Here is a 20,743-nt window from a genome sequence, read left to right as displayed (position 1 = left end):
CTATGTGACGAAAACCTAGTGTTCACTGCACACTACAGTAATGTAGAAATTGAATTTCTAGATATGCTAAAACACGAAAATCATGCCCTCTATGTGGACCTCTATATCAAGCCTACAGCTCGTAACACTATATTACATCACAGCAGCTTCCACCCTTTGAAACAAAAAAACGCAATTCCATTTGGGCAATTCCTACGACTTCGTCGTAATTGCACTAAAATCAGCGATTACGACATCCGTAGTGAAGATATGAAAATCACATTTAAAAATCAAGGCTATCCACATCGAGTCATTCGAGATGCATATAAGAGAGCACGTTTCTTTGATCGCCAACATCTGCTATCAAAGACAACTATACCTGCGAAAAATAGTCTGATTTTTGTCACACGACATTCCATCCTTAACGAACAAATTAGGCAAATTATCAGTTCACACTGGTATTTGCTTAATATAAATAGGACACAATCAGAACAAATACAAAAACCGATGTTCGCATATAGAAAGAATAAAAACATTAAGGATATTGTAGTACGGTCGAGGATGCCCTCCCCTAAACCAACACTACAACGTGGTATCTTTGACTCTCGCCCCATAAATGGAAACTTCAAATGCGGCGGATGCAAGTCCTGTGTTCAATGCATAGAGGATAGTTCAAAAACCTATAATGGCATTACTGTGACAAGCAAAGGTATAAGTAACTGTAAAACAAAAGAATCTGATATACCTGTTGCTATGCCCATGCAAGAAAGCCTATGTTGGGGAAATCTCCAGATCTCTGAATACCCGCCTAACAGAACATAGATCTGCAATACGCACTCAGAAATTTTCCGCACCGCTAGTATCACATTTTGTAGAAAATAATCACACTCCGGATGATGCTAAGTGGTTTATATTGGAAAAAATCACTCCCACAGTGGGGCTCTGCTGTGATAAAGTACGCACAAAGCGGGAAGTCTATTACATATTTATGTTCAATACTGTTTCCAATGGCCTTAACTCAGAAATCCAGTGGGCTGACGCCATAATATAATTCAGTCGGCCTATCTAACCAATACTGGAATCATTAGTTTCACATATGGAGATACACCCATTATGGCTAGATAGTCTATACCTTTACTGGAAATGGTCCAAGTGCAAATGACTATTAGACTAGCAGATCCCTGTTAAAATTAGAAGGCTGTAATGATCATGAAAATACTTGATTTTAATCGCAATTAATGTATGTAAATCATCACTGTATATACTTCTGTCTGGTGTAAATAAGCACATCTTATACATTGCCCATATACACTGATGCAAATTACAAGTATCCAGTCATCTTATGATATGCCACCTTATTTCTTTATCCGGACTGATAATTTCATCCTATACACAATACCAGATGATAATCTCTTTTTACCCAGTGTATCTGGGTATTTATCGCCCAGGTAGAATCCCGGTTTGCAACTTCAGGGTTTCTGTATATATCATAAAATCTAAAAATACACAATCATTGTGTCTGTGTACATAATTTCCCTTCCTTATCCTTGGTTTATATTTTCGTCATTAAATCATTTATTCCAATTCGTTTCAATAAAATCACATGTCATCGCCCCCCTTGGCTGCACAATAACGCGTAAATGCTCTTCGGACCACGTCTGCAGCTATTCGTCTTTTATTCAATTTATTTATGGTACTTTGATTTTCCACGTTAAACTATGCAGCACTGATTGGTATCCTTGTTTTTCTACGTACTAAGCCAGCGCGAGCAGAATGACCCGCAGTCCTATCTTCATTATCTTTGTTGAACGCGGTTCTCTGATCTAGCGCGTGCAGAACGACCCGCAGTCCTATCTTTATGATTAACATTGTCGACCGCGGCTTTCTGACCTAGCTATAAAAGGCGTTCCCAAACCTATAACTGGTTGCAGACGCCCTTCCACGCCGACCGCCACACTCACGAGAGCCATATCCTGCGCTTTCCTTTTGAAACTACGGTAAGCCTTTCTGAGCTGACCCTCTTTAAGATCCAGCACGGGCATACTGATACAATTGTAACTTGTTTTGCTGTCTCGGTTATTAAAGTATCGCTTGTGTCTGTCATGTATTTTCAGACTACAAGAATTATTCACTGCCTCAGACTTCTGACTCTCGGAAGCTAGCTGTATGAGCCCATCAGGTAATTAATGGCTACCGTTACCTTCGTTATATGTTAGTTTAACAATGGCCCTTATTAGATTCTTTTAGGGCACACGGATACAGCAATAACCCCTTTGGTCTTCCGTGTTTTATCAATTTCGTAAATCACAATATCTATCCTTTGCCTAAAACCTCTGATTTTAGGAAACACACTTTATGAGCCTATCAGAATGTCTCATGGCCACTTCTCTTTATATATAATTTTTTGTTAGTTTCACATCAATCTCTTGTCTCTTTTTTGTAAAAATCCTTAAGCAATGCTAAGATTGCGAACCTTTCATACAAGAGCGCTCTACAGGCCACTATAAACGCTAGTCTCTATGACTTTATACAATGCGTTTTTTTGAACCACTAATGCCACTTATCTGTAAGTACTCTACCCTTTGTACTCATACCATTGCTATATATTCATTTCAAGCATATATCCATATATGTATCCATACGTTCTGGTTACCTCTGCTGCATAGCTGACTCCGCTCTGTATGACCATCCTCTGAATATCCAACCCAGCGTACATGCCATAAAATGGTACCTATATAAAGCCTGTTATTCAGGTAAACTTAAAATACAAATTGCCCTCTCTTTTCCTAATATCTTCATGCAATTGTATGAAACTCTAGTCTCTACATAAATTATTCTGTTATATTTCAGTATCAAATTTTATGAATAAAGAAGAAATACTTTCAAAGGATTATATAACCTTAACCAATCATGTAAAGTCGTGTGGACGGAATAATATCCCCTAAGGTACACATTTTTTTGTATATAAGTCCCTATGACTGCAAAAACACAAATGTTCATTTATTTATACCAGCTTTTTATTCTTCCCTTTTGTACATATTAGATATCTATCTTACACTCCAGCCCATAAAGGACGTTTAGTTTTTTCTGCAACTGTATTTAGGTAAGCATTTTTTGATTCAAGCTTATAATTTGTATAGGACATCTGCCATTATTTATGGGCATCCTTACTCCCATCTGTTTTAAATCTATGTTCATACATATCAACATCTTTTTATGTACTTTGCATCAGGCTCTATATGGGCAATTTATATCGAATATGAGTGCTTACTTTTATGGTAGTCACTATCCATGGTTTATCTGAATATGAAATGTAAACATAGATGTATACGTAGGAAACACAAATAGGTAAGACCTAAATATAAATGCCTATGCTATCCATGAAATATCTGAGTGTGAAATGTAAATATAGATGTATACTTGGGTTGTCCAAGATATTGGGTGCTATAGGATTGCACACAGGTTTCTGTCTCTCATGAGTCTTCCATCACGATATATACTGTATAGCTTGACTGTAGACAAAAAATGTTGTTCTGTTTATAACTGTTATGAAACACTGTTTGTTTAATGTCACCCATGTAAAAATATGCACATATGTCTTAAACTCTCACTCACAATGTTTCTCTTAATATTTCAGTACAATATATGGCCACATGAAGAAGGCTAGCCAGCCGAAACGCGCGTTGTGACCTATCTTGCCATATTGCATTATCACGTGTTTTGTTATGTCTGTCTTTCAAATGGATTTTAATATTTATACACTATTAAGAATTTGATGTAAAATACATATCTGTATACAATGAATATATTCAAAAAAATCAAAAAAATGAAAAACATAAATTCTTAGGATAAAATACATTTATACAAAAGAACATCTATTATCTTGTGAGTCGTGAGTTCATCTGTTAGTATATGTTGGTTATTACATTATTTGTGGTTTATTACATTTGCGTTGTCACTTGACTATAGACCTTTACCAAATAGTCCTGCCTTCCAGTGTCCAGCACCTGCCTCTTTGTTTGAAAGATTCGAGTGGTATGAGAGGCGGTTAGCGCCGGGCAATACTAAAAAGGTTCTCGATCTACATCGGCCCTACCTTTTTTCTACAATTGGCGTCCCAAACGTGGGGCCCATCAGTGACATGTGGATCCAGTGGGAGAGGTCCTGACGACAGAGTGAACGTCTGCAACGATCGGGAGAGCTCCTGTCCGATAGACCCTCGTCTGACAGCCGATCATCCGAACTTTACTGGTTCCGAACAGACCGCTCTCGAGTGATCTACGGTCCTGACTGGGAACCATCAGGAGTGCCGCAACAGTCACAGAGAATAGAGGACGATCGGGCGCTGGATTCGGAAGACAAGAAACTGTCCATGCGGTCCGGGTAAGGTCGTGTAACACGACGAATTGCGAAATGATTGTTTGGAAAATACTAGTATTACTCTTTGAATTGTTGGTTCTTTTTGGAGATTCTCTGTCTGCAAACGGAGAAGAATAGATTCTCTCTTCCTTTGCAGATAGTGAAGGGTAGGTAACGCGGACCTTTGTCCCCCGTTGTAACCCGTCGTGCCTATTTTCCTCCCCCACTGATTGATTATTTGCCCGAACATTGTTTGTTCAAGGATTGTTCTCTTGAGATTCTCTCTGTCTGCAAACGGAGAAGAATAGAAAGATTCTCTCTTCCTTTGCAGATAGTGAGGGGTAGGTAACGCAGACTTTTGTCCCCATTGTAATCCGTCGTGCCTATTTTTATCTCCCCACTGATTGTTTGATTGTCCGAACATTGACGGTTCGATATTATTTCTTTTGAGTTATTCTCTGCTTGCAAATAACGAAGAATAGAAATATTCTGTCTAGTCTTTGCAAGTAGTGAAAGGATAGGTAGTGCGGACCTTTGTCCCCCGTTGTAATCTGTCATGCCTATCCTCTCCCCACTGATTGGTAGTTGGTTCAGCCCGGACCGCTTATTAGAGATGAACCATCCAGCTCCACTGGAAGGCACCCCTAATAAGGACATGTTTATGAAGCATGGATTAATCGCCATAGCCTATAGCAAACTATGGCATAAATATACACAAAAGGATCAGAAAAGTCAGTGGCCACTGATAGGATCCTTCGATGAAGATAAGATAAGCGCACTAGAAACAGCCCTTTGTAACAATAAGACAACGCCCACTATGCTTGATAGTCTCGGCATGTGGCGCAAAGAAGCGGAACAATGTAAAAAGAGAAACAAAATTAGATTAGAGAAAGAGCTACGAAAGGCAGCCCACCTAGCTGCTAGAAAATTAGAAGAAGAAATAAAGGAGAGAGAGGAAGCCAAACGGAAGCAAGAGTCCGAAACATCGAGCCAGTGTCCTGTTAGAACACCCTCTACGCTCTACCCTGAATTACCCTCAAAACAGCGAGCCAACGATGATCTTTTATTAGGTCCTCCGATCATCTACATGCCCCCTCCATATGCCCCTTCCCAATCTTTAGCACAGCACCCGCTGCCCCCAAGCACAGGCGAGAGTAGTACCAGGACCTCGGTCCCCATGGCCTCCGTGCCGGCCGAACCCCTTGTACTAGATACAGCACAAGCGACAATGTTAGATGACCCTGAGGCCCGAAAGACAGATTCCACGAGAACGAACAGGTTAAGCAAAGATGAGCGAGCAGGGATCGACAAGGTAGTAAGGACACTAGTAGAACGAAAAGAGAGTGAGGAGCACATCATGGATATGTTCAACTCATATGCGGGAAGCCACAGACGACACTTTGTTGTACGATTGTGTTACCATGCCCTAAATGCGTATGAGGACCGATACCGAGACAAAGGTCCAGAGAGCCTAACGGCTCTGTATAGAAAGGTCGATATCGGGGATGAGGGCGAGTGTGCCGTGACGGACCTCCTTGCGCGTACGCTTGAGGTTTTCCGCCACCTCACTGAACAAGGGTTGGAAGCTAAACCTACGACACCTTTAGCGACTGAACCACGAATAGAACAAGCTAGCACCATGATGCCAATAAGAGAGGCTGCCCCCTACTGGGTTCCCCCACGAGGTCAGGGAACGCACGATGACGTCAACCACCAAGATGCAAGAGGGAGGGTAGTGTATAACTGGGTCTACCAACCATGGGATCGGCAATATATTCTAACGTTCCGAAAATCTGTGCCCGATTTACGTAAAAACCCCACTGCCTTCTACACTGATTTAGGTACAGCCTTAGGTTCAACGATTATGACCCTAGCCGACATCGATTTGTTTTTCGGGTTATGTCTGCCAGATGATGTGTGAAAGCAAATCCGGAAAGTCGACCACCTTGAACTGTTTGGACATACCTGGTCACAACTCGATGGCATAGATAGACAACGAGAGCCTGGACAAAAGCCTTTGAAATCCATTCTAGAACTCCCAGACAAAATTGTGTAGAAACTGAAAACCCTGATCCCAGAAAAGAAAGTAGACTGGTCGATAGTGACGGCCTGTCGTCAGAAACCCCAGGAAGACGTATCAGAATACTTCTCCCGGTTTGAAACAGTGTTCTCCGATTACAGCGGCCAGGACATGACCACTGCAACCGGACACCATCTGTTTGTCCAGAACTATGTCAAAGGTCTGTCACAGGAGGTCTCTCAGAAACTGCAGGCCAGCGAGAGTAGTTTGGCAGCCTCCAAACCCGCGGCTATCCTCCAAATGGCCCAATATTATGAGCATCAGAAAAACGAAAACTATAGGGCGACAGAGAAAAAGAAAAAGGACTTGAAGGAGAGTGTGATGATTGCACAGTTGCAAGGGGTGACTGTAGGTCGAGAGCAGTACAAGGGGAATTACCAGACAAATGCCCCTAGGAACCCACCCCCTAAAGACCGTACTCCCGCACCCTATGTTGGACGTAAAGATATTAGCGAAGACCAGTGTGCATTCTGCAAGGGATTCGGCCACTGGAAATCCCAGTGTCCGGTTCTGTTGGAGATGAACAAGAATAGGGACCCTAAAGACGTAGCGGGTGGACCGAGAAATAGAGGACAGGGACGAGGGTCCACGAATGATACGAATAACGACAGATCAGGCCGACCGAATACATTTGACCGTCCCCGACAGAACCAGTACCAACAGTCTGACTGCGACGACGCCCACGACTTCGCATAGGACTGCCTAGGGCAAGGGAGGGATCCAGTCGAGCTCTATGTTGACCAGCAAGGTCCTTATGTCACCGCTAAGGTCCTGGGTACGAAGTCTCCATTTCTGGTAGACACTGGCGCGACACGTAGTGCGTTATCTAAACGACTGATTCCAAGGGCACCCTTGTCTGGCTCACTTGTAACATCGATAGGTTTCGATGGAACGCCCTCCACTAACCCTTTGTCCACACCGATCTCCTTCGACCTAGAAAATAATACCACTGACACAACGTTTTTGCTTTCTTCCAATACCCCTGACGCCATTATGGGACTTGACTTGCTGAAACATTTCCGAGCCACCATTAGATGTTCACAAGACGGAGTTCGGGTCTTTCTGTACAACAACCCGGTTCTGCTCAGACATTGTCCTTCCCGACGCATGTTTTCCATTTCTGACACTGACTCGTCCCTACTTGACACTCTGCCTCCGTATCTATGGGCCAAAACTGACTCGGACGTAGGACGCATGATGATCGACCCAGTGCACATAACTGTTCGACAGGACGCAATACTCCCAAAACTTCCACAATATCGGATATCGCCCGAGGGCGAGAAGGCATTGGTAAAGATTATTCAGTCCCTGATAAGACGCAGGAGTGGTAGAGGAAGTCGTTAGCAATGTTTGCAACAGCCCTATCCTACCCATCATAAAGAAACAAGGAGAGGGAGATGAGAAAGCGTACCGCTTCATCATCGACCTTCGAGAGGCCAACAAAGTAGTTGTACCTCAGTACCCCGTGGTCTCTGACATCACCACTATTCTGACTTTGATTCCTTCCACTGCCACCACCTTCACGGTCATTGACCTCAAGAATGCTTTCTTCTCTATCCCCATTCACCCAGACAGCCGATACCTCTTTGGCTTCACCCTAAAAGCCCGCTCATATAGATTCTGTCGAGCACCCCAAGGCTACACTGAAAGTCCCAGCATCTACAGTCAGGCCCTCAAGAGACAACTGGACGCAGTCCAGTTACCAGATGGAGTGGTATTGATACAATACGTCGATGACATCCTTTTGGCGGCCGACACCACTCCACTTGCAGTCACAGCCACCATCCAACTCCTGCACTTCCTTGCGGAAAATGGCCACAAGGTCTCCAAGAAGAAGTTGCAATTCTGCCAACCCCAGGTCACTTATCTAGGCCACCTCTTGTCAAAAGACGGAAGGAAACTTACTCCCGACCGAATCCAAACCATTCTAGAGACCCCTGTCCCTAAGACTCAGAAACAAGTCCGCTCCCTACTAGGCCTCACTTCCTTCTGCCGACAGTGGTTACCGGATTTCAGCCTCATCGTGAAACCGCTGCTTTCTCTGCTAGCTAAAGATGTCCCCTTCCCACTCCCTTGGACTCCTGAGTGCCAATCCTCCTTCATAGAACTACGAGATGCCCTCTGCTCGGCCCCCGTCCTAGGAACACCCGATTACACGAAGCCCTTCTCCCTCTACACTCACCAAAGGGAGGGATGTGCTTTGTCTGTCTTGACCCAGTCCATTGGCCCAAAGCAACGACCATGCGCTTACTTCTCTGCCACTCTTGACCCTGTAGCCAGAGCTTTGCCTGCCTGCCTTCGAGCTGTAGTTGCCATCTCTATCCGACAAAGTGAGGGAATCGTACTCTCGAATTCCCTCACGGTGTTAGTGCCTCATACGGTTGATACCCTCCTGAACCAGACCAAGACGCAACACCTGACAAGTGCACGACTGACTGGATACGAATTGACTCTGCTTGCACCCCACATCACCCTGAAAAGATGCACTACACTGAACCCAGCGACTTTGTTACCCCTACCAGAGAACGATCCCAATGTATCCCCTGTACATTACTGTGTGACCCTTACAGACGAACAGACTAGAAGTAGGGTCGACCTCAGAGACACGGCTTTTCCTGACCCTGACGGAGAGCTGTGGGTGGACGGTTCTTGCATCAAACTCCCCGATGGCACTACCTCAGCTGCTTATGCAGTTACCACAGCCCGAACTGTAGTAGAGACAGCCCGCATCACACAACGATCTGCACAGGCAGCAGAACTGATTGCCCTCACACAAGCATGTATCCTGGCAGCAGGAACCACAGCAAACATTTACACCGACAGCCAGTACGCCTTCGGGGTGGTTCACCATTTTGGGCTCCTTTGGAAGGAGAAGGGATTCCTGACCTCACACGGGACCCCCATCTTACACGGAGATCTAGTCTCCGCCCTAACTGAAGAAGTCCTTCTTCCCAAACGACTGGCAGTAATAAAATGCCAAGCACACAAAAAGGTGACAGACATCATTGGACAAGGGAATGCACTAGCTGATATGACGGCCCGAACCACAGCTGAGAATAGGACGACGACACGCATGTACGTGACCAGGTCACAAGCAGAGAAATGGACAGACGCTAGGGAAACTATTAGGGACATCCAAATGGCCAGCTCACAACACGAATTGATTGAATGGGCATGGGTGGGACTGAAAGACGATGAAGGCTGCTGGCGAACAAAAGACACGAACAAATGGTTGCTACCCGATTCATACCCGATTCCCATACTGACCATGGCACACTCCCCTGCACACATAGGATCAGCCCCTATGACCGAGCTTGTCTCCAAGGTTTGGCACAATGACAAGATTGCAGACACCGCCAAACGTCTGGTCCAACAATGCCTGATATGCCTGCAACACAACCCTGGGAAAGGAACTGTAGTACCCCGGGGAGGGTTTGGGGTTCCCAATCACCCGTTTGAAGTCCTGCAGATGGACTACATCCAGCTAGACAGATGCCAAGGCCTGAAGTATGTACTTGTTGTAGTGTGTGCATTTAGCAAGTGGGTGGAAGCCTATCCAACCCGTGACAACACTGCCATTGCTACTGCAAAAGTACTACTGAAAGAATTCTTCCCTCGTTACGGTCCTTGTCGAATTTTGTGGAGCGACAATGGCCCCCACTTCGTAGCCGAAGTTATCCAACTCATCTTGAAGGGGTTGGGTGTAAAACAAAAGTTCCATGCAGTCTTCCACCCCCAATCTGCTGGACTAGTTGAACGACATAACTCCACCTTGAAACTCAAATTAACTAAGATAGTGGCTACCACAGGACTGAAATGGCAAGACGCTCTCCCACTGGCATTGCTATCAATGCGTTCCACCCCCACCAAACATCACTTGACACCCTACGAGGTCGTTTTCGGCCGGCACATGAGCGTCTGGTCTGCACCAAAACCAACTTCCATTCACGACGTCCCAGACGTCCTAATGTCTGATTACTTGTATAAATTGACTGAGACACTGTCTGTTATCCACCAACAGGTGCTGCATGCCATTCCCGATGCTTCCAGGGGTCCCGGGCACACCATCCAACCTGGGGATTTCGTTCTAATTCGCAACTTAGCGTGCAAAGAGTCTGGAACCCCGGTGGACGGGCCCCTGGCAAGTCCTGCTCACCACCCGAACAGCTCTTCGAGTGGAAGGAAAACACAGCTGGGTGCATGCACACCACTGTAAGAAGATCTCCTCGGCTCTGACGACGACCGAAGACGTGGCTACCCAGGAAGAGCTCCTGAACAAAGACCGGCCATCCTTGAACTGTTATCCTGATACAGAGACACTTGAATTAGCTAAATTTCCCGATCCCACTGTGCCATCCAGAGAAGGGTATAACCTGCGACGAAAGGAGGGAGTTTCGGCTAAGCAGACCGCTGACTAAGAAATAATTCTCAGAGCGGTGGCCTAACACTACTAAGGCTGCCAGGAGAGAAGCCAGACGAAGTTTGTGGTTCTGCCCGCTACCGAGCTCCCTTGAAGATGATGGAAGCACCCGATAAGAAGATGATGGAAGCGCCCGATAAGAAGATGATGGAAGCAACCGGACATCCGAAGATTCGCTACAGAGATCCAAAGACTGACAAAATCTACAGTTCAAAGACTATCACACTTTTTATCGCCCTTCTCTTTTTCCTCCTCCTCATGACCACCCTTTGGATTGTGGAAGAGAGCGCACCAGCTCGTGAGACATTCCTGACCACTGCACAGCCTACCACAATGAAGGATCATTATCTGATTTCTCTTTCACCCCAACTCCGAGAAAGGCGAAAGGAGTTTTGGAACAATTCCTTCGTGCAACTGCTGCACCAACACAATCTTGCTACCAATGCCACCAACTGCTGGATCTGTGGGTTGCTACCCCACGCCACTGGACATTCTATACCCTTCATCCCTTCACCCTTCTCAATTCACGGCTCCTGCGTTGCTTGGCTGATCCTCTTGCAGGAAAGCTATAAGGATAATACCACCTCCAGCAGAACTATGACACATTTCTTTCATGAGGTCTGGCAGAACAAAACGAAGAAAACTGCTGCACACTTCTGCCCGCAGACCTCCAACGATTCTATCCACATGGACATCCCCGTCAAAGAACGGATTGAAATGCAGGTATTTAACAATCCGACCAGACCCACCTTCTCCTACCTCCGGAAACGAACAGCTGCCACCCTGACTGTGGCCCTATCCGTCATCAACGTCACAGGCCTTATGTGCATCGAAGGGCTTGGGACACAGTTGGTAGGCCGCAGCGCTTGCTGCATCATCAGAACTTTGGACTCCATTGATCCACCCTCTTTTGTCTCCTCACCGAACATGTACTTTGTTTGTGGTACAAAGGCTTACACCTGGCTCCCCAAAGGCTGGGGGGCACCTGTTATATCGCCTTCGTCCTTCCTCCAACCTATGTGGCTCCAGCGAATCATCACAGACAAAAACGAGCCAAAGACATTGAACAAGCCGACTCCACCGGAGCACAGTTCTTCGATGCAATGAAGGGACTTGTTCCACTCTGGGGCCCGATGGCAAACAGCCGTGCCATCCGACATTTGACCCAGGCAGTTGAAACGACAGTGAACATTACAGCTGGCATCCTTGCAAATAATAGAGCCGAACTTCAAGCAGTCCGCCTGGTGGCTCTCCAGAACCGCCTTGTTCTAGACGTGGTTCTGGCGGATCGTGGAGGAGCATGCCGCATCATTGGGTCCAGCTGCTGCACATATATACCGGACAATTCACCCTCAGTATACAAAGCCATTGAACACCTCCACAGACTTTCCTCAGAAGTTTACCAAGAACAGGAAGAATGGTCGCTTGGTGGTTGGTTTTGGAATACTGTGAAGAACTGGGGGTGGAGGTTACTTACAATTATCCTGATACCTGTTGTTGTGATATGTGGGTTCTGCCTGGGGATCCAATGCCTGCCGCCTCTGTGTTCACTATGTGCAAACTGTATCTGCCCTAAAACTCTGGACTTCGAAAAGGAATGCATGAGAGCATTGTACAATGTTGAGGTTAGGAACTTGATGAAGATAGATATAGATTAGACAAGCTGGCTAGATATGTTGAAAAGGGAGGACTGTTAAAATCTAGTTTGCAGTGTCAACATTATCGGCGCCATCTTGTCCCTATTTAGGCCAATTCGTGAGCGTAAGCGGCAGCCATTTTGAATGCCATGGCCTCTCTGCCCACTGCCGATAGCCAGCGCGTCTCTCTCTCTCTCTCCTAACCTCGCAAGCATCCCCCCGCGCACTGACAGCCCCCGCTCTCACATGCTTGGGCCATAAAACCCTCTTCAGCGCAACCCTGCCTCAGAACCCCATCCTGTTCCCAGCTCGACCCCTCCCTCCATCCCTTTCATGATCCCGTATCCCTTTGATAAAACCCCGTTTCCTCTGTGCCCGATTGTCCTGCTCGTTCCCAGGCTGCCACCTGGCCCTGCAGATGCTGTTTATTGCCCCCATATAGTAGGAAGCTCCCCCCATCAAATGATCCACAACTGATCAAAGCCCCCACCCCATGAGATCCGATCAACCACATGCATTCCGGGAATCGGCGGAATGCCCAGCTGCGTGACAATCATCACCTATTATGACCGGGGTGGGGACTTCTACTGTAAATGTGTGTGGGAACGGGCTTGAAGCGGGGATTCCGGGGATGCCTTTCCGTACATCAAAGTGTTGACAAAGATGTGTTTTATGCAATAAAGCAATAAACTTGTGTATAAGAGGCCAGACCTCAGAGATGCGGTTAGAGCACCTCGAGAAGATACCCAGTTGTCTGAGTTGACGTGTTCTGCTCCGTCGGAATAAAACTTCTGTTTCCTGCCTTCCAGTCTCCAGCGCCTTCCTCTTTGTTTGAAAGATTCGAGTGGCATGAGAGGCGGTTAGCGCCAGGCAATACTAAAAAGGTTCTCGATCTACATCGGCCCTACCTTTTTTCTACAACCGAGTGAACAAGTGGATAATGATTTGGACCTTATAGCTTTAGGCCTTTTTTCCTACGCACAATATAGATGGAATGCAAAAAACGACTGACACTAAATACAATTACTTGCGTTGTATCAGATTTGAGCGTTCTCAGTGCCGTCGTGCATGACCTTATTCCCAACAGGTTACATAAAGGTTTAATCCACTTCCTTCTGGCCAACACATAGGCTGGACAGGAGAATAGGATGTGCTGGTCATCCTCCTTGTAATTACCCTCGCACATAGTGCATGTTTCACTAGTCATATGGTCCTCATCAACATTACCCCTTCTAGACCAGCATGCCAAGGTTGTGTTGGTCACGAGGTTCCCATATCTAAATTTTAAAAAAAGGGTTTTAGCCAGCGGGAGTTCAACTTCGTCTAAAAAGTTCTCAAAGAATGGTTCATCCTTGAACCGTAGAAAGTTATTTACTAATGTCCCACCGATGTTTCCATTGGTCATTTGATTATTAATAAAGCCCCAGAAGGCCATTTTCACAATTTTTTTTTAATTATGTGACAACCTTTCCTGGATTCTCCCAAAATTGTGATAAGCCTATTTTAGTTAACCACAACCTAACATGTTTTAGCCACACATTAGAATTCGATCTATCCATGCCCATTACCTCTTTTATCCCATTTTTGTAGTCAAGCAGTCCTGGTGTTTGCCAGAACATTAACGGTCGGATAATGGTATAGTGCTCAGTTCTTCTGACATTTAGATCCAACTGTAATGGTACTAGGGGGGTGCCTTTTGGAACCCTTACAAGACTTCTCATAAATGTGTTATCGGAAGTCATAAACACATCCTTTGACATTGGCCCCCAGATCTCAGCACCATAGTGTGCAGTGGATTGAACTTTGAATTTAAACAGTTCAAGTGCTGGTGACACAGCTTTGCTTATACTTGCACCCTGCTTCTTCAGAATGGGTGTGGTGTTCTGGGTGAATATTAACTTACTTTTCTCAATTTGGGGTCTCCACATCAAATTAGAGTCGATTGTGACCCCCAAATAGGAAAAGTTTTGGACAGATTCTAGTCTTTGGCCATTTAATGATAGGTGACATTTATCTGGTTTGATGGGGTTTAAGGCCATACATTTAGTTTATTTGGCATTGATTTCCAAACATTTCTTGTTGCAATATTCGCTAAATGAATGTAGTAATGCCTGTAAACCTTTCTTAGTTTGGGAAATTAAAATGGTATCATCCGCGAATAATTACGCGGGTACCCTTTCCCCATTTAATTTTGGTGAGTCGTTTTTGCAACCCTCCAAATGAGCAGGAATATCATTCACAAAGATGGAAAATAAAGGGGGGGCCAAAACACAGCCTTGGCGAACCCCACGCTCAATGGGTATATTCTGGGTCAGTTCCCCATTTGGGCCCCATCTTACTTTGGCGAAAGTCTTGGCATGTAACCCAATTATCTGAACTAACAGACAGTTGGGAAGCCCTGCCTTATGAAGTGACCTCCATAAAAGATCTTGTGGCACTAGATCGAAGGCTGCCCTGAGGTCGACAAAGGCGACATATAAATGTCCCTTTTTGATCTGAACATATTTCCAATAAAGGCAGCAAAGTCTAAAAACTTGGTCAATGGTGCTTACTTTGTTCCTAAACCCAGCTTGGAACTTTGTGAGGATCGAGTTATCTTCCAACCACAAGTTAACACGAGTTAAAATATGCCTAGAATAGATTTTCTGAAGAATATCCATTAGGCTAATTGGTCGGTAATTTGAGGGTTCCGACCGATCACCCTTTTTAAAAATTAAAACAATCTCAGCTCCCCTCCAGCTTTCAGGGAAATCTACATTACAAGACAGCGTGTAACACAGATGATTAATGTAAGGTACCCAGACCTTTAAATCATGCTTGTAGAGGTCCCCAGGGATTTTGTCTAAGCCAGGTGCTTTACCATTTTTCACAGAATTAATAGTTGCCTCAGTTTCCTCTAAGGTAAAATTCATGCTAGCGCCAGAAGGTATAAACTGTAAAACCTCCTCGCTGGTTACATTGGAGGTATCATGATATTTCTTGTAGAGAGTAGTAAAGTGATTAACCCATGTCGCTTCGTCAAGGTAAACCTCTTTAACAATTCTCCCTTCATGGTTCCCATTAGCAACTAACCTCCAGTAGCCTATATTGTCCTTGGCCTTTACAGCTACCAGCATGTCCGCCCATTGTTTCTCCTCCCAAGCTTTCCTTGAAGCAACCTGCACCTCCTTGTATGCTTTCCTTGCCAACCTAACCTGATCCAAGGAATTGGTTTTAATCGCTAGTAGAAGACTTGCTTTGTGCTGTCTACATGTTTTATCATACCAAGTTTTGCAATGAGACATTTTGCGATTTCTGGTGGCTCTTTTTTGGTAATTTTGTGACAAGGAGTTTCAAGGTATTAAAGAGCTCATTGTGAAATCCTCCATCTGTATAGATCACGCCTCGTCTGCTTCCACTGCATCTCCAACTCATCACTTAGTCTTTCTACGTGTACTTCCTTTGGTCACATCCCCTTTCACCACACCTCTCTCACACAGACACACTTTCTCTCTCACAGACACACCTCTCTCACAAGAACACGCCTCCTCAACTGCAAACAAAGCATTTCTTTTACTTTGGTGCTATGAATATTTCAACAGCTGTGTACTTCCTTTGCACACTTTCACATTAAATAGTAATTAGACTTTCCCCATATGAGACCATCCATGTGATCACCGTTCAGAGAGGCCAAGGACTGGATGAGCATGTACTCTGAAAAACATTATGCTTCACTGCCAACTGAAAAACTTGCACGGCCTTTAAATTCAGCTCCAGAGCTCTCAATCGTGGCCTGGGATTAATAGGTGTCTACATCCTGGACTCACCCAAACTATAGGTGACTCGGTTCACAGTATGCACTTTGCAAGAGTCATATATTGCATGAAAAAAACACAGACACAGCATCTTGAAAAAGCGAATACTTGTGAGGAATGTACGATGAATTAACACTTGGAAGGGGACTGGAACTGTGTTGCTGACATGGATTACCTTATGGGTTTTTACAGCCCATATTGAGAAACCGAAATGTGTTTTGCCTGTAAAGTTAACAATATGACCTTGTAGTATCCACCCCACTTACATCCTTAGCTACCTACAGTGTCAATGGGCTAAACAGTGTAGCCAAGCAAAGGTGAGTAAGTGAAGAACTTAGGCACTTTAAGGTGGAAGTCTTATGCCATGGAGCAAATAGTATGAAGTCCTCTATTTAATCGCAATATCCCTATTTGGAGTAATCATTAATATAGTGCTTGTTACCCCTGATGTGCTTGGCAGGCGGGTAGCACATCACTCTGGGTTACCTAGTGTTTGTTAAGTATAAGGGCACATTTGTCATTCTGTTTTTCAACAGTTCCAGAAAATTTGAAATATTCTTCTTAATCAGATCTGTGCGATATTTTGTGGGTTCCATATGTGATATTAACATCCCATGTAAAGAAGTTCACAGGATGGTTCACACTTCTTGTAACATTATCATGCACATGGTAATATATTATAAGGGCTCGTTTAGAGTGTAAATTATGCAATATGTATTATACAACTTCTCAAACTGCTGTAAGAAAACCCTTTTTTTGTTATTAGTATCAAGCATAAGTACGCTCCACTATTCTGGGGCTCATAGACAGAGCTTATCACAGCAATGTTGTCCAATTTATTACTATTGTTGTATGGAGATTAAATATCACCAGAACCTGGAAAGCTCCTACTCTACTTATAATAGATCACTCAAGGAATTAATTTACAAAATGTTAAACGATAGAGGAAATAATAACATTTGGCTAATTATATAAGACATGACATTTTTCTAAGAATTTCAATAACGGATTATAAGGAAGCTGGGAAAACTTTGTTTCACTGTTTTAGCAAGATGTTTTATATTTTTCTTTTTTTCTGCTAGTTGCATTTTTTTAATGTTCCTGTATATGATATAATGAGTATTTGTAATTATATTTTTTCCTTTTCTCTGCCTTGAAATGCCACATATTTAAAATAAAGAAACAAACTAATTGTAATTTATCTGGGGATGTTATCTGTTGGAACTATGTGATTTAATTTAGTTTACTATAATCATTTGAGTTTGAATGCCTCTAAAAACATTTAGCGGTTTCGGACATGTGGCCCCACGTCATGTGTGACATCTTAAGCTGGACCTCGCTTTTTAGCCAACAACAAATTGCACTCTAGAGCTTTAAGTTGTGCTTTAAAATTTTAGATATAGGTAAATAACCCCAGCATGAAAAGTGCTATCGGATGAAATGCTCGGACAGGCTGGGAGTTCTCGCTTATGGCACAGTAGTATAATTAAAAAATAGTTCCCAGCGATACATTTGTAACCTGTTTCTGTACTTGAAAAGCAGTAATAGTCTGTATAAAGAAGTATCAATGGTTACTAATTCTTATTTCATATCCATTTTAAAAACCTCATAGTGGTAGGTGGAATGGTAATTTTACTCTTTGTCTGCAGATTTGGTAGTTAAAAGTACTAAGGAGCACCAAGCCCTTTCGGAAGAATTAAACCACTCCTTGTTTTAAATAGCTCTGCTATGGTTCCATTAAATACAGCCTGTATTGACAAATATCATATGCTAAGTTTTAGCAGTGCAGCTGCTATGTTCTCCACAGGAGTTCTGGAAGGTGCTGCTATTATAACGATTATACAGCATCTATTAATCCATATGAAGGAAAGTACACATTTTATATAGTTTTATAGCATGCTGCGGAGGCTGTTCCAGTTGTTAAAGGTCTGGATCAAGGGATAGAGCCTTTAACAACCAGTATAGCCCGAGACTGAAGGGTTATATGGCTATTTTGAGAGTCCGCCTGGGAGGGTTTCGAACCCTCACCGGCGAGGACGTTGACCAACCCAACATGGAATCCGGTGAGGAGGAATCCGGAAGTGCGGGTGTCAGTCTAGTCTTCAAGGGAAGTCCAGGGAAGGAGAACGCAAAAAAGCGCAACGAGTGGCAAGAATGGCGTTCAGGTGCGGGGAAGCGAGACGGCGAAAGAGACGCGGACCAACATGAACTGGAGGAGCACCGAGGAGTTCAGATCGGAGGGAAGAGGACAACATCGAACATGTTCAGGAGGAGGATTCAACGCGGGAGGTGCAAACCAGCAGACCAGATCCAACAGCAGGAAACCGCTTGAGGAGAACTGCGCCCGGGACCACTGTTCTCCCCCACGGCGAGGAGGCTGGGTCTCCATACACCACGGCCCAGGAGGGTCGTGGGAGCAGGCAAGTACAACATGCACGCTCGGGGCAAATACGGGGGCTGGTATAATAAAGGGGGAACTAGGAGCACCATTGTTTCCCAACCACGTTAGGCACAACCACGCTAGGGACTTGGGTGACGGTGCATGTTTTTCCCACCCCTATTCTTGACATATGCCAAAGGAGAACTTGTAGCCTGAGCCTTGTTTTTTTTGTTTTGTTTATTTCTTTTGGGTCCAAGCACACTGGCCGAAGAGAGGAAGCCGGGGAGGAAAGCAGGAAGCTTACAGTGGAAGGGCCCTACAATTACTACATCACCAAGAACTAAGTGACTGCATGATAACTCTACTCTGAACTTAAATAAAAAGTGTAGAACCGGCTAATACCGCCTGGGACTGACTAATTTAGAAAGGAGGGGGAGATAGCCAACTGCTGAGGCTACCTCGACCACACCACTCACTTAGGATAGTATGTTATAAATTAAAAGGGGAGAACCAGGGCTCGAGTTGGGGGTACACGCGGGTAGACGGTGTCCACCCACTCTTTTCACAGGGTGGACTGTGTCCACCCTGCTAAGAAGTTGAGCCCCACTCTAAAATATGCTGACCTGGTCCTGGTGTCATTTGAGACACCGGGACACATTCAGGGGCACCTGCTCTGTGTCTGCTTTCCTTCCCAGCAGCACTGTGCAGGAGGGGATGGGGGTTTGTCTTTTTAGATTCCAGCTGTGCCATAACAAAGGCCAAACTTAAGGGGCCATTTGGCCTCCTTTTGTCTGAGAATCCAGGCTGGGGCCTGCCTGTGGCCTCACACCTAGATGTAAATGAAGTGGAAGGGAAACAAAATCAGACAGCTTGTCAGCATTTCACAGGTACTTAAGAAAGCACAATGTTGACTATGTTTGGACCCCCATATATAATAGATATTCATGCACTGTAAGAATGCCAGATACATTACTCTGTCCCAGTGCAAAATAACAATTTAAATACCAGTATTTTGTAATTGGTTTACAGCACTATTCATCCCACTATAGGATGTCAGATCACTTTACAGTAAACATACACATTATATTGTCAATAAATCACACAAGTTTGTAAATCATTGTACAGGATGTGTAAGACAGAGAGAGTTACTGGGTGTAGGAGTCACATATCCTTCATAGCTCATGGTGCTATAAGAGAAGGATTACAATGCTACTGTGTGTAACAAAAGGATCTTTGCGTTCAAAGCAGCAACCCACTTATCTATCTACATAAAATAAGATCTGCCATCTGCATGTGGTACATTAACCCTGTATGCTACTTTAAGTCAAAACTAAGGCTAGACAAAAACAGATCTTTCCATTGAATGTTTTAACTACCAGGCAGCTAAAGCAATCACATCTACATGGGCTGCACATGGAATATTACGCCTGGTGGGGTAGGCTGGCAGCAGAGTTAGTCAATGCTTGGGTAAATGAACCCTTCAGGAGCAGTAATGTCACTTCCTGCGATGCCACACGTCGTGATGTCACTTCCTGTGATTATACTTAACTTGTAGAGTCCCACCACATCTTTTTTTGGGGACTTGTGCCCTGGGGGGGGATGTATACACAAACATTAGAATGTTGGGGCAGAAAGCTTATACCAGCAATGAATAGTCCTGAGACACTTCACGGTCTTAAACATTCAATGTTTTAATTAGTTGCGATCCTGTTAGAATGAAAACGGTCAAACTCAGATTACAAAAAAATAACTCTGTCTCTGGATTCACTGTTACTGTAACGTAACATGATTAAATATCCCATCAACCCTCGCTCCACGACTTCCATACCGCAGAGATGCGCAGATCCCGGGTTGAATTGTTGCTCCCCACGCGTCGCAGGGGGTTGTCCGGGCCCGCGTTCAGACACTACGGGTTATGGAGTCGAGCGTTTCCGCCGAACGGGAGGGGCGCACTGCAGCTTCCTCCTCGATTTCAGCAGTGCGCTGCTATCAGCGGCATTACGGCTGCACGTAGCCCTCGGGAGGCGTGCCCAACCGTATGCTCTGATAGGCCGATCGGAGAGGGTGTGGGCGGGCTCCGAGGAGGGCTATAAA

General features: G+C 44.7%; 1 protein-coding gene across 1 annotated transcript in view; it reads right to left on the bottom strand.

Annotated features, from left to right (window-relative positions):
• The window catches only part of LOC147706403 (zinc finger MYM-type protein 1-like), a 99,985-nt gene extending 79,382 nt beyond the window's left edge, over nucleotides 1-20,603 (bottom strand). The window contains exon 1 of the mRNA XM_086932913.1: nucleotides 20,478-20,603. The gene's annotated coding sequence lies outside the window, so the exon portion shown is untranslated. The remainder of the gene's footprint in view (nucleotides 1-20,477) is intronic.
• Between the last annotated feature and the right edge of the window lie 140 nt (nucleotides 20,604-20,743).

The sequence above is a fragment of the Lissotriton vulgaris genome, chromosome 7, assembly GCF_964263255.1.
Source record: "Lissotriton vulgaris chromosome 7, aLisVul1.2, whole genome shotgun sequence".
In the NCBI taxonomy this organism is placed as follows: Eukaryota; Metazoa; Chordata; class Amphibia; order Caudata; family Salamandridae; genus Lissotriton; species Lissotriton vulgaris.
The sequence above is the reverse complement of the archived record's forward strand: the minus strand, read 5'-3'. Positions and strand labels throughout refer to the sequence as shown.